Source organism: Xenopus tropicalis, chromosome 6, assembly GCF_000004195.4.
Source record: "Xenopus tropicalis strain Nigerian chromosome 6, UCB_Xtro_10.0, whole genome shotgun sequence".
NCBI lineage: Eukaryota > Metazoa > Chordata > Amphibia > Anura > Pipidae > Xenopus > Xenopus tropicalis.
In genome coordinates this window covers 87,832,782-87,843,962 of record NC_030682.2, presented here as the reverse complement: position 1 = coordinate 87,843,962, position 11,181 = coordinate 87,832,782, and positions in this window count along the sequence as shown.

Genomic DNA, 11,181 nt, shown 5'->3' with positions numbered 1-11,181 from the left:
GTATTTTGCGATTTTTTCGTATGTTTTGCGATTTTTTCGGATTCTTTACGAATTTTTCGTTACCAATACGATTTTTGCGTAAAAACGCGAGTTTTCGTATCCATTACGAAAGTTGCGTAAAAAGTTGCGCATTTTTCGTAGCGTTAAAACTTACGCGAAAAGTTGCGCATTTTTCGCGTAAGTTTTAACGCTACGAAAAATGCGCAACTTTTTACGCAACTTTCGTAATAGATACGAAAAACTCGCGTTTTTACGCAAAAATCGTATTGGTAACGAAAAATTCGTAAAGAATCCGAAAAAATCGCAAAACATACGAAAAAGTCGCAAAATGTTCGTTTTCAAGTCGGAACTTTTCCAATTCGGGTCGGATTCGTGGGTTAGTAAATCAGCCCCTAAGTGTTTCTATTTGAGGTGATTTTCCTCTGTATGCAAGAAATTGTGTGAGATAAATGCGGCAAATTGCAAAATCTTTAGGCGATTTTCTGAAATGTTATAAAAGTCGGCAAACAAGAAAGCTTTGCGGCTTGGTACTTTGGAGTAAAAAGAAATGTGTACCCATTATAAATTAGGGGGAATGTGTACTTTCCAAAAATATATGGCTTTCTGGGGTGAGCGTACTTTTTTTGTAGCATTATCCCACATAAAGAATGAAAATGTGTTGATTTTGCAGGAGCTGAAATGACAGATCATATGGGGGTATGTTCCCATTGGGGTCCCTACATGCCACATATTTGGGTAAACCTATACATATTGGGTATCAAACCATTCAGTGGACCCCTGGCGTTCAAATTTAGGGTGTTTTATCTTGGTACCTAATGCTATGTGGGAGATAGGGATTCAAAAATCCCCGAAAGTGGAAGCTTTAGGGGATTTTTGGAAATGTCATCAAAATTGCTACATTTAGGAAAGCTTTGCGGCTTGGTACTTTGGAGTAGAATGACATGGGTACCCATTTTAGATTCGGGAGAATGTGTACTTTCCAAAAATATATGGCTTTCTGGGGTGAGCATACGTTATACTAGCTTTATTCCACATATAATGATGTAAATGTGTTGATTTTGCAGGAGCTGAAATGACAGAAATGATAGATCATATGGGGGTATGTTCACATTGGGGCCCCTACATGCCACATACTTAGGTAAACCTATACATATTGGGAATCAGACTGTTCAGTGGACCCCTGGCGTTCATATTTAGGGTGTTTTATTTGGTTACTTTATGACCTATAGGAGATAAGATACTATAGACTGGAAGCTTTAAAGCAATTTTTTTCAAATTTCACAAATTTTGATAAAAACCAATAAATTTAGGAAAGCATTGCGACTTGATAGTTTGGAGTAAACAGACAATTGTACCTATTCTGGATTCCCCAGAATCTGTTCTTTCCAGAAATGTGTAATTTTCAGGGATAACCTTCTGTTAGTGGAATTTTTGGCCTTGAAATCTAAAGCATGCAGCTTTGTGAAGCAGTGCTTTGGAAATTTTGTAGTACACTGCTGGGAGTTTTTGACCTATGCAAGTGAGAAATCTCCATAAAACTATATATATTTGGTATTGGCACGTTCATGAGACATGGGACTTTCCAAATCAGTTGTATTTTTGTGCATAGAATAATTTTTGTTTCTGGTATGTGTGTTTATATTAAGGAAAATATGATTTTTTAAAATTTTTTTAGACATTTAGAAGCCTATAACTTGTTACAGAATTGGAATTACACCAAAATTCTACCATATTTTGAAAGCTTAGTATGTCCTGAAAAAAACAATATATTGTTTTCCTGGCTAAACTAAAAGTCCCACCAAGGAATGGCCCCTACAGTTAAACAGTGCAAAATGTTTAAATAACTGTCTGGCAATACAAGTTCCGCTTTGACCAAAACGGCTGGCAGTGAAAGGGTTAAACAAAATATTAGCAGTGTATAAAAGAACATAAAATAAAAACACATTCTTAGGGCCATGGCCTATGGGGATCGTCCGCAGTTAAATCCATTGGCAACAAAGTGAATCGGGTTTTCTGAAGTGAAAAGGTTTTTCTGAAGTTGCGCAACGTTTTCTCCTGCAGGAAACTTTGCGCTGCTTCGGTAAAAGAACCGATGTGTGTGCCTTTCTACTGGCAATTCACTTTATTGGTGGTGGGAAGTCTTTTCAGGGAGATTAGTTGCCTGTGGTAGCTGAGATTAACTGAAGGTGACTAATCTCCATGCGGGCAATGGCCCTTAAGGCATTTATTTGAAAGAAGAGAATTAACAATGGATTACTTGTCCAGCTATGAAACAGACAAAAGCTTTGTATCATTTGAGAAACCCAACAGCATGATGAAACACAATTTTCTCTTACTTTATGTGGCGCTATATAGGAATATTTTTTTTCCAGCTATTATCTATCATGTATTCCAATATACATTTAGTAGAAAATATTTTTACAATAAAATGGATTGGCACTAAGGAATTATTATTATTATTATTGCCGTTAGGTAGTTTATACAATAAATAAAACAAAAGGCGGCTACCATGAAAAAAATGTGTGTGTGTATATATATACATTGAATTAAACACCATTTTTTTGCTTCATACAAGTCATGTGAGTGCGGTTTGTTTGGGCTTACTAATTATGTTATGTTAACCATTCACCCAGGCAGTACCTGGAGTTTTCTGTGTGCACCATTCCTGGACTTTTAATATTTGCTGGACCCTTGGAATACAAGGGTTTTAAGTGGTAGCACAAGACCATATTTTTGTAAAGTTTTGTTTTGTTTTTTGCTTTTTTGGAACCTTTCTAATTGCAATTGACAGCATTTATGTTGGTGGAATGATCCTAGGGAGGATGGAGGATACACATACCCAAGTTGAAACAACAGAAGAATACACTTTTACCTCTGAAGACACTGAGAGGATATTATTTGCAGATCTCCCTTCCACAACTCCTACGGGTAGGACCCCCCGAGACTTATACCATGGCTTACTGAATTTAAAGAAAAGGGAAGTTGATTTACTTTTACATGGCACATATTTATCAAGTTATCATAGACAGAATTAATACCCAGGGGGTTTAGGATTAGAAACAAACTGACTCTGGGTCGCTCTAATGCTGATTTCTGCAGCAAGTGGTGTAAGATTTTGAATAAATGTTCCTTGGACCTTATGCTCCTGAGTTTGTGGGCAAGGACCTTAAGCTTGTACAGTCTGAAATAGCAGACTTTGAGTCACACCACTCACTGAAGTTAGCACAGGATAAGAGCATTGACTGGTTTAAAAATATTGAGGACAATATCACACAGTTTAGGCAAGAATTGACATCTTTTAAAGAAAAGAAACTGGTGACTGTTAAGGAAGACTATAGGGACAAAAGGGTTTACACGGTGGCTTTTAGGTTTACCAGAGAGGCGTGCAAAAAAACATACATATAGGAACAAACCTATTTCTTTAACTACCATAGACAGTTCGGGTGATTCCACTGATTCAGATCCAGGGTCCCAACCCCAGACCTCACAATGTTTTTTAGCCATCCCTCCCAACACTACTACAAACCCCCCCGGGGAAGTAGAATTAGAAGGGGTGGCAAAAAGAACCACGGGAAAACCACCAAGGAGGAGCAGGAAGAGAACATAGTAGTAAATTTGTCCAAACATATGCTTACAGCAGGGGAGTCCCGTTTACTGAACAAAGGTCTTAAATTTGTTCCTTCTTACCAGTCTGATGGGTTTGAGGTATTTAAGGATTTACATAAATTCAAACGACAGCTTAAATTACGTGATCCCTTTAAGGAGAAGGAGAGGGTTACACCCCCACTATTCAAACCTAAAAGTGTTTTTGATCCTCCAAACACTGCCCACTCCATTGCGGCTTTCACCTGTCTGTGTGTCATTGATTCTTCCCGATTGCACTCTGGGCATGATAAGACTTTTTCTAATCTCTCTAGAAGTGAGAGAGAAGCCATTAAAACCTTGCGTTCTGACAGTAACCTCATCATTAGACAAGCAGATAAGGGGGGTGCCATTGTATTATTAGACAAAACATTTTATGAAATGGAAATAACCAATCAATTGGCAGATTCCAAGACCTATGCACGCTTGAAAAAAGACCCTACTGGGAGTTTCAAATAACAATTGGATTCTTTGCTAGTGACAGGCTACACTGCAGGATGGATTAGCAAATCCACTAGGGATTTTTTGACTACCGAGTTTCCCAAAATTGCATTTATCTATACATTACCCAAAATACATAAATCCCTTACTACACCTCCTGGTCGCCCAATCATTTTGGCCGTGGGCTCCCTGTTCCAACCAGTAGCCAAATATGTAGATTACTACCTACAACCCATTGTGTAAAATATGGATTCATACCTACGAGACACTTCCCACCTTCTGTCACTACTTAATGATTTAAGTGCTCCCCCAGATTGCCTTGTTGTCACAATGGATGTTTCGAGCCTCTATACGGTTATTCCTCATGACTTTGGAATAGCATCTTGCAGGGAAGCCTTACTGAAACACCACAAGGGTCAGCCCCCCATTGAATTCTTAGTGACACTCTTAGATTTGGTCTTGTCCCACAATTATTTCTTGTTCAAGGACACATTCTTCCTACAACTAGCGGGCACCGCCATGGGTTCGAATGTCGCTCCTATAAATCAGGTGACAATTTGGGGACCACATTATATAAAAAACTGACAGACAGAAATCCCATCACCCCCCTCATATGTCTCAGGGGTTCTCTATTGAAGCAACGTAGGTGGTTTTTCACGGTGAGGGCAGTGAGGTTGTGGAATGCCCTTCCTAGTGATATTGTAATGGCAGATTCTGTTAATGCCTTTAAGAGGGGCCTGGATGAGTTCTTGAACAAGCATAGTATCCAAGGCTATTGTGATACTAATATCTACAGTTGGTATCGTTTCAAGAACTCATGCAGAATTTGCCATCATTAGGAAGGGCATTCCACAACCTCACTGCCCTCATTGTGAACAACCACTTACGCTTTGTGAAATGTGCTGTGTTTATATTGGCTTTACTTTGATTCAATATACTTTAGGGTGTGCAATTTTTTTTCAATATTATGATGTTCTTTAAAGAGTTGTATGGTTTTTTGTTTCTTTCCTCTTGATTTGCACATAACAACATCATTGGGTGTGCACTCGCTAAATATTTTGTTTATCCTCGCTGAGGCCCGTGGCAAGAGCTACCCACTTCTGTCCAGGTGCAACATCTTACAAATTCCTTAACTGCAACCAAGAAGGAGAATCAGTGCAAAACCTCAAACAAAGAAGAGCAACTATGAAATTCACTATATTGAAAAGAGGCAGAACAGTTCAAGAAATGCAGATTACTAGTTTTCAGATCAACACAGTTCAGCCATGTTAGAAACAAATTTTATGTGTTATGTGAAGAATATGAGAATGTGAGATTTCCAAGAACATGTATATGTTCTGTATATGTATATCTTGGATGTCTTTGAAATACAGGTATGGGATCCTATCCTATCCCAAGAAAACTCTAGTTACGGAGAAAATTTAGTGGATAAGAGAATTTCTTCTTTCCCCATAACAAGTCAATACAGGTATGGGATCTGTTATTCGGAAACTCATTATCCGGAAATATCCAAACTACGGAAAGCCTGTCACCCACAGACTCCATTTTAATCAAATAATTCAGATTTTTTAAATTGATTTTTCTCTGTAATAATAAAACAGAAGCTTGTTTTTTATCCCAACTCATATATAATTAATCCTTATTGGATGCAAAATAATCCTATTGGGTTTAATTAATGTTTTATTGATTTTTTAGTAGACTTCAGATATGGAGATCCAAATTACGGAAAGAGCCCTTATCTGGAATACCCTTGGTCACAAGCATTCTGGATAACGTTTCCTATACCTGTACTTAAAAGCCATATTTTCAATCAAGCCCTATGTTTGCAAATCAGCCTTACTGCCTTGAAAAAATCATAGGCATCACTTATACAGGCTCCTTAAAGGCATTGTTCAAAAAGAGCGGTTCTCTATTGGAAGGTAAGCAAGGCTATACAGAGTTAACATTTAGGACCTAAGGCTTTGAACAAATGTATCCCCCTTAATATTCTGTATGTGTTCTTTATGAAACCTCTGGACTGAAGCAAAAGGATTAGCCCATCTATTTCTGTGCATCATGTTAATATCATTCTTTATGTTTGAATTACCTGGAAATCTACTTATTAACATTCCTAGCATCATTTGGTATCAAAGAATGTGAACACATATGAAATGTAATTAATCTGTGTACCAAGATATTACTGTGGAACTAGTATAAAAGCTTTTGCCCGATGCCATTTTGTGAACTCCATAGCACATTCATTGGCAGAAATTAATATGATTCAATAACAGTCTTTTCTTTTCCAGTTGCTGCTTTATAACACTGGGGAATTGGGTCATATGTTTCAGAACTTATAATGTATTCTGTGCCAAGGCCAAAGCCTTTATGAGAAGCAACAATTCATTATTATTATTTATCCTTGTTACGTTCACTCAATTTGTAAAATCAATATCATACTAAGAGAGTTCAGAAACATAAAAAGGTACATTGAGTTTTACAAAGAATTCAAACTGAAAAATATTATTTCTGGCCTACATCCAAAATTGTTAAATGTGTTTAAAAAATACCTTATTTTATTGCATTAGTGCTAACTTAGTAGACTAACTATGTATTATTTGTGGGAGGATAAAGACCATTCCTTCTTGTCTTCTTATTATGTTGGGTTGAAAAACCCAACATACTGTTCTTCCACTTCAGCTTATTCTTCCGAAACTTCTTAATGTCCTTCTTCTTAGCGTCCCCCATTTTCTAAACACTACTCCTCCTACACTTTTAGGGGTACAATGCCCAAACTCTTCACACTTCTTCATCCTGTAGCGGAGCAGGTTGCTTGTGCTTTTCTAAGCAATCCCGCCCCCCGCTTTTTGTGCTGCTCCGAACACCCCAATTTTTCTATTGACTTTGACAGGGAAGATTTTCAAACTGCTGCCACTTGTACAGTTTTTAAGCTAGATTTCCCAAATGTGAATAACATAATCATGGGGTCACCCTGAATGAAACTGACCAAATATGGGAGGAGCCAACAACAGCCAATCAAATTTCACCCATTGACTTTAATGGGAAAATTTAAACTGCTGCCACACTTTCAGCTTTGAGGCTACACTCCCTTGAATCACATAGTCATGGGGTCAGCCTGAATAAAAATGGATGCCCAAAGTGGGTGGAGCTACGAACAGCCAATCAGATTTTACCTTTTGACTTTCGGTGGAGAGAATCCAACCTGCTGCCATTCTCACAGTAATAACACCAGGGTCCCCAAACTTTGTAGCGTTTGTACTCCGGTTCAAGGTTAAAAAACTGGGCGAAGCCACCAACTGCCAGATTTTACCCATTGACTTTCAATAGTGAAATTCAACCTGATCACATTCTCACGGTATTAAAAAAGTGGATGGAGCCACCAATAGCCAATCACATTCATCTATTGAATTTTTTTGGTTTACATTTAAAATGCTGCCATTCTTATTCTTTTCACACCAGGGTCCCCATACTTTGCAAAGTTAGTCACTGGGTGACAATAATTCAAGGTTTGATAAAAAGTGGGTGGAGCCACAGACAGCCAATCAGATTTATTTAATTGATTTTAATGGGGAAATTTAAAGTGCTGCGATTCTCACACGTTTAACACCAGTGTGCCCAAACTTTTGAAAGTTGGCCACTGGGGAATTAAGGTTAAAGGTTAGAAAAAGTTGGTAGAGCCACCAACAGCTACTGCTGCCTTTCTCACACTATTAATGTCAGGGTTCCCAAACTTTGCACAATCACTGGTTGACTAAATATTCAAGGTTAAAAAAAGTGGGCGGAGACACCAACAGCCAGTTACATTTCTTAAATTGATTTCAGTGAAGAAATTTTAACTGCTTCCATTCTCACACGTTTAATGCCAGTGTCCCCAAACTTTTCATAGTTTGTCACCGGGGACTAAGGTTAACGTTAAGAAAAAGTGGGTGGAGCCACAAACAGTCAATCCATTTCCACCCATTAAATTAAATTTTTTTTATATCAAACTGATGCCATTATTTAAGTATTAATTGCAGTGCTAATAAACTTTGCACTTTGTTAGTCAATGGATACTTGCGGTTTACAGTTAGGAAAAGTGGACGGAGCCACCAACAGTCAATCACATTTCACCTATTTACTTTCAATGATGAAATGTAAAATGCTGTCAGTCCAGTGCTTGCATCCATTCTCATGATAAATAAGCCCATATATGAATTCATGTGCTTTTGATTTCAGAATTAAAGACATCCCAACTAAATATAGTTGGTTTCTCCTCATCGTTTTATTCTCTGATTACTGAAACATGCATTCATTTCACTCACTAGTAAGAGAATTTGAGCACTTTTTTGGTTTTACATGTTGGAGAAAAGGGAAAAGAATAAAGTAAAAGATAATTAAAGCATTTTACAAAGAGACTTATTTTGCTCTATAGTAGGCAAATAAACTCACTTTTTTACTATAGATCCCAATAAAGTTTGCATCATAATGGATGCTAATTTATTTTGGTTATTTGTGGAAAATGAACTGAATGACAAACATTTCATATTACAGTCAATTAGAATACCCTATGCATGTCCCCTAAAGTAGGGGCGCTGCTGCCATGAGGAAGGTTGAGAAAGTCGCTTCAGGATGCAGTTCCCTTAAAATTACCAGGGGCAGCAAAAATCCACTTCTCGTAACTTTTAGAGCCAAAATTCCAATTTCAGAATTTCTAAAATTGTAATTTCAGCTCTTCTAGTGCAGAGGGTGCTATAAGGCTCCCTGTATGAGCAATGTGGCACCCCCCTTTCTTGGGTCGCCTCAGGGTGGCACTAGGGGCCAAAAAGCCCATGCCTTAAACACATTTAGATTCCAGAAGTGCATTCACTATTAAGGGTAACAATTGTTTACATGATGTATTATTAATTATCAATATAACTGCTCATGATGAAGAGCTTGTAATCCCATCAGTAGGTTGGTTGTTTTTTAGCCCACTGCAAAAAACACATGATGAATCACATCTTTTGATATGGAAACGTTTGTATAAACTGAATACTTAAACATATTATCTATCTATCTATCTATCTATCTATGTATATATAGCAGGAGTAATACCAGCACACACAAGGTTTCATACAAATGTATATAAAATGATATTTATTGAGAAAAAAGGAGCAAAATAAACATAGCAAGCCTCAACGTTTCAGTCCCCACTGGGACTTTCGTCAGGAGGCAAAAACTGAAGCACCTGTCGCCAGCCGTTTTTGCCTCCTGACGAAAGTTTTAGTTTATATGGCTTGGCTATATATTTGTATACAGTATGTTAAGGTGTATCAAATGTAATTTTTTTTCTTTACACGATTATTAGATTTTGATTTAAATAAAGCAATGTATAAAACTTTAGATATTGCTTTAGTATTACCTTAGTATTACCTTAGAAGCCTACAGGGAGGTTTCAGTATGATGCCTTATTATATGTTCCTATGACCCATAGGATCAAATGACACACACTAGAGAGAGAGGTTAGGCCTAACCACTGCAATATAGTCTTTCTCCCAACTGATTCTATAATAGAAAATAAAAGTATAATGTATCTAATGTATTTAATTCAGGTAATGTTTTTGTCTGTTTAGCATTTGTGTGGATTAAAACCCAAGATGATTAAAATCTGAAGGTCTAAAGTAAGTACTGATGGTGCGTTATTGTTATCTTTCAAGGATAATTAAAGCCTTCCTGCCGTTTTGTTAAATCTACCACATTTCTTATTAGCGCTTTAGCCCTGTCCAGAACTGAGCAATACAAAGGCCCTACTGTTCGTCTGTATTAGGGTACAATAAAAAGCTGCCATGCATTTCCTGATGGAATTACTGTATTCTGCTACCAGGGAAATGTGTACTGGCCAAAGGCCATATGTCTTGTTAAATACATTTTGCACACACAACTTACAAGAAAGAGTTTTGCCTGCCATGAACATATCAGTCATCAGAACCAGGACAACCGCACTCTTGTCTGGTGCTGTATCTTTGTTAATAAGTAGACTTATTTCTACTTCTTAGCAAATGAGGTGGGTCCGTGAAGAGCAATTTAATGGTAGCCTATTTAATACATAATTATATATATAAAATAACCTAGAAGCAGAAGGGTACAAAACATTAAATGGTTAAAAAACCAACAAAGAAGTTTCTTCACTTCAAAATTCTTGTTTCCCATAAATTAGAAAAGTCCGAGCAACTAACTTTAAATTGGCTCTTAATTAGTGTCTGTTTTCAAAAAGTCAGTGGTATTGAACAAATCAGTTTTTGGGCATGCACAGATCTCTAAATGGCTTCTGCCAAAGACAGATCTAGTATACACTTTGCAACATGATTCAATATTCCATGGTAGTCAGCCAAGTGGCCATAATTATAACTGTACTTTGACATTTAAACAAATTGCATCTTACAGTGAATCTTTTCAATGCAAGATGTTAGGTTCAGTTGTTGGCTTATACAACAAAGCCAGTGGACCAACGACCCTTAACTTGTAGGGCGATAAGATATATTTTTATTTGTAGCAGGGATGCTTTTCTCATTTTAAGAAATAATATAGGGTTATAGGATTCTAAAGGTTAAAAATAATGTTTGTTTTGTGCCTAAAAACAATGTGTAATAAAACTTTTTTGGAAATTTAAATTGTTTACTTACATAAGTATATAGGCCTTTTGTCTCTTACAAAGGAAAAAGCATTTCTCTTATGATTTAAGGCTGGCCTTATTTAAAAACTACATTTATATCAATAAATGATGTCCAATATGAAAGCGGTTTTTGGGTCTTTTAGAATGTTAGTTAGCAAAGACTGTAGAGACCCATATTCTACAAGAAAGCTTGTTACATTCTCATAGTCTAGTGTCTAAATGTAACAAAGGGTATGGAAAACTAATGGAGCCAATTGCATCACCATTATGCATCCTTGCATGTCTATAGAGACTTATTTCAAAAAAATGGGAACCTGATGTGACCACGGTCTGCTTGGAAACCAGATGAGAATGCTGCAATCTAAAACACTTGGCACCCAGTGATGTGTGTAAAGTTTACAGATGCTACATTACTAATACTATATTTATGCACACAATTGCAAAAAAGTATGTGAAGCTACAGTACCTCC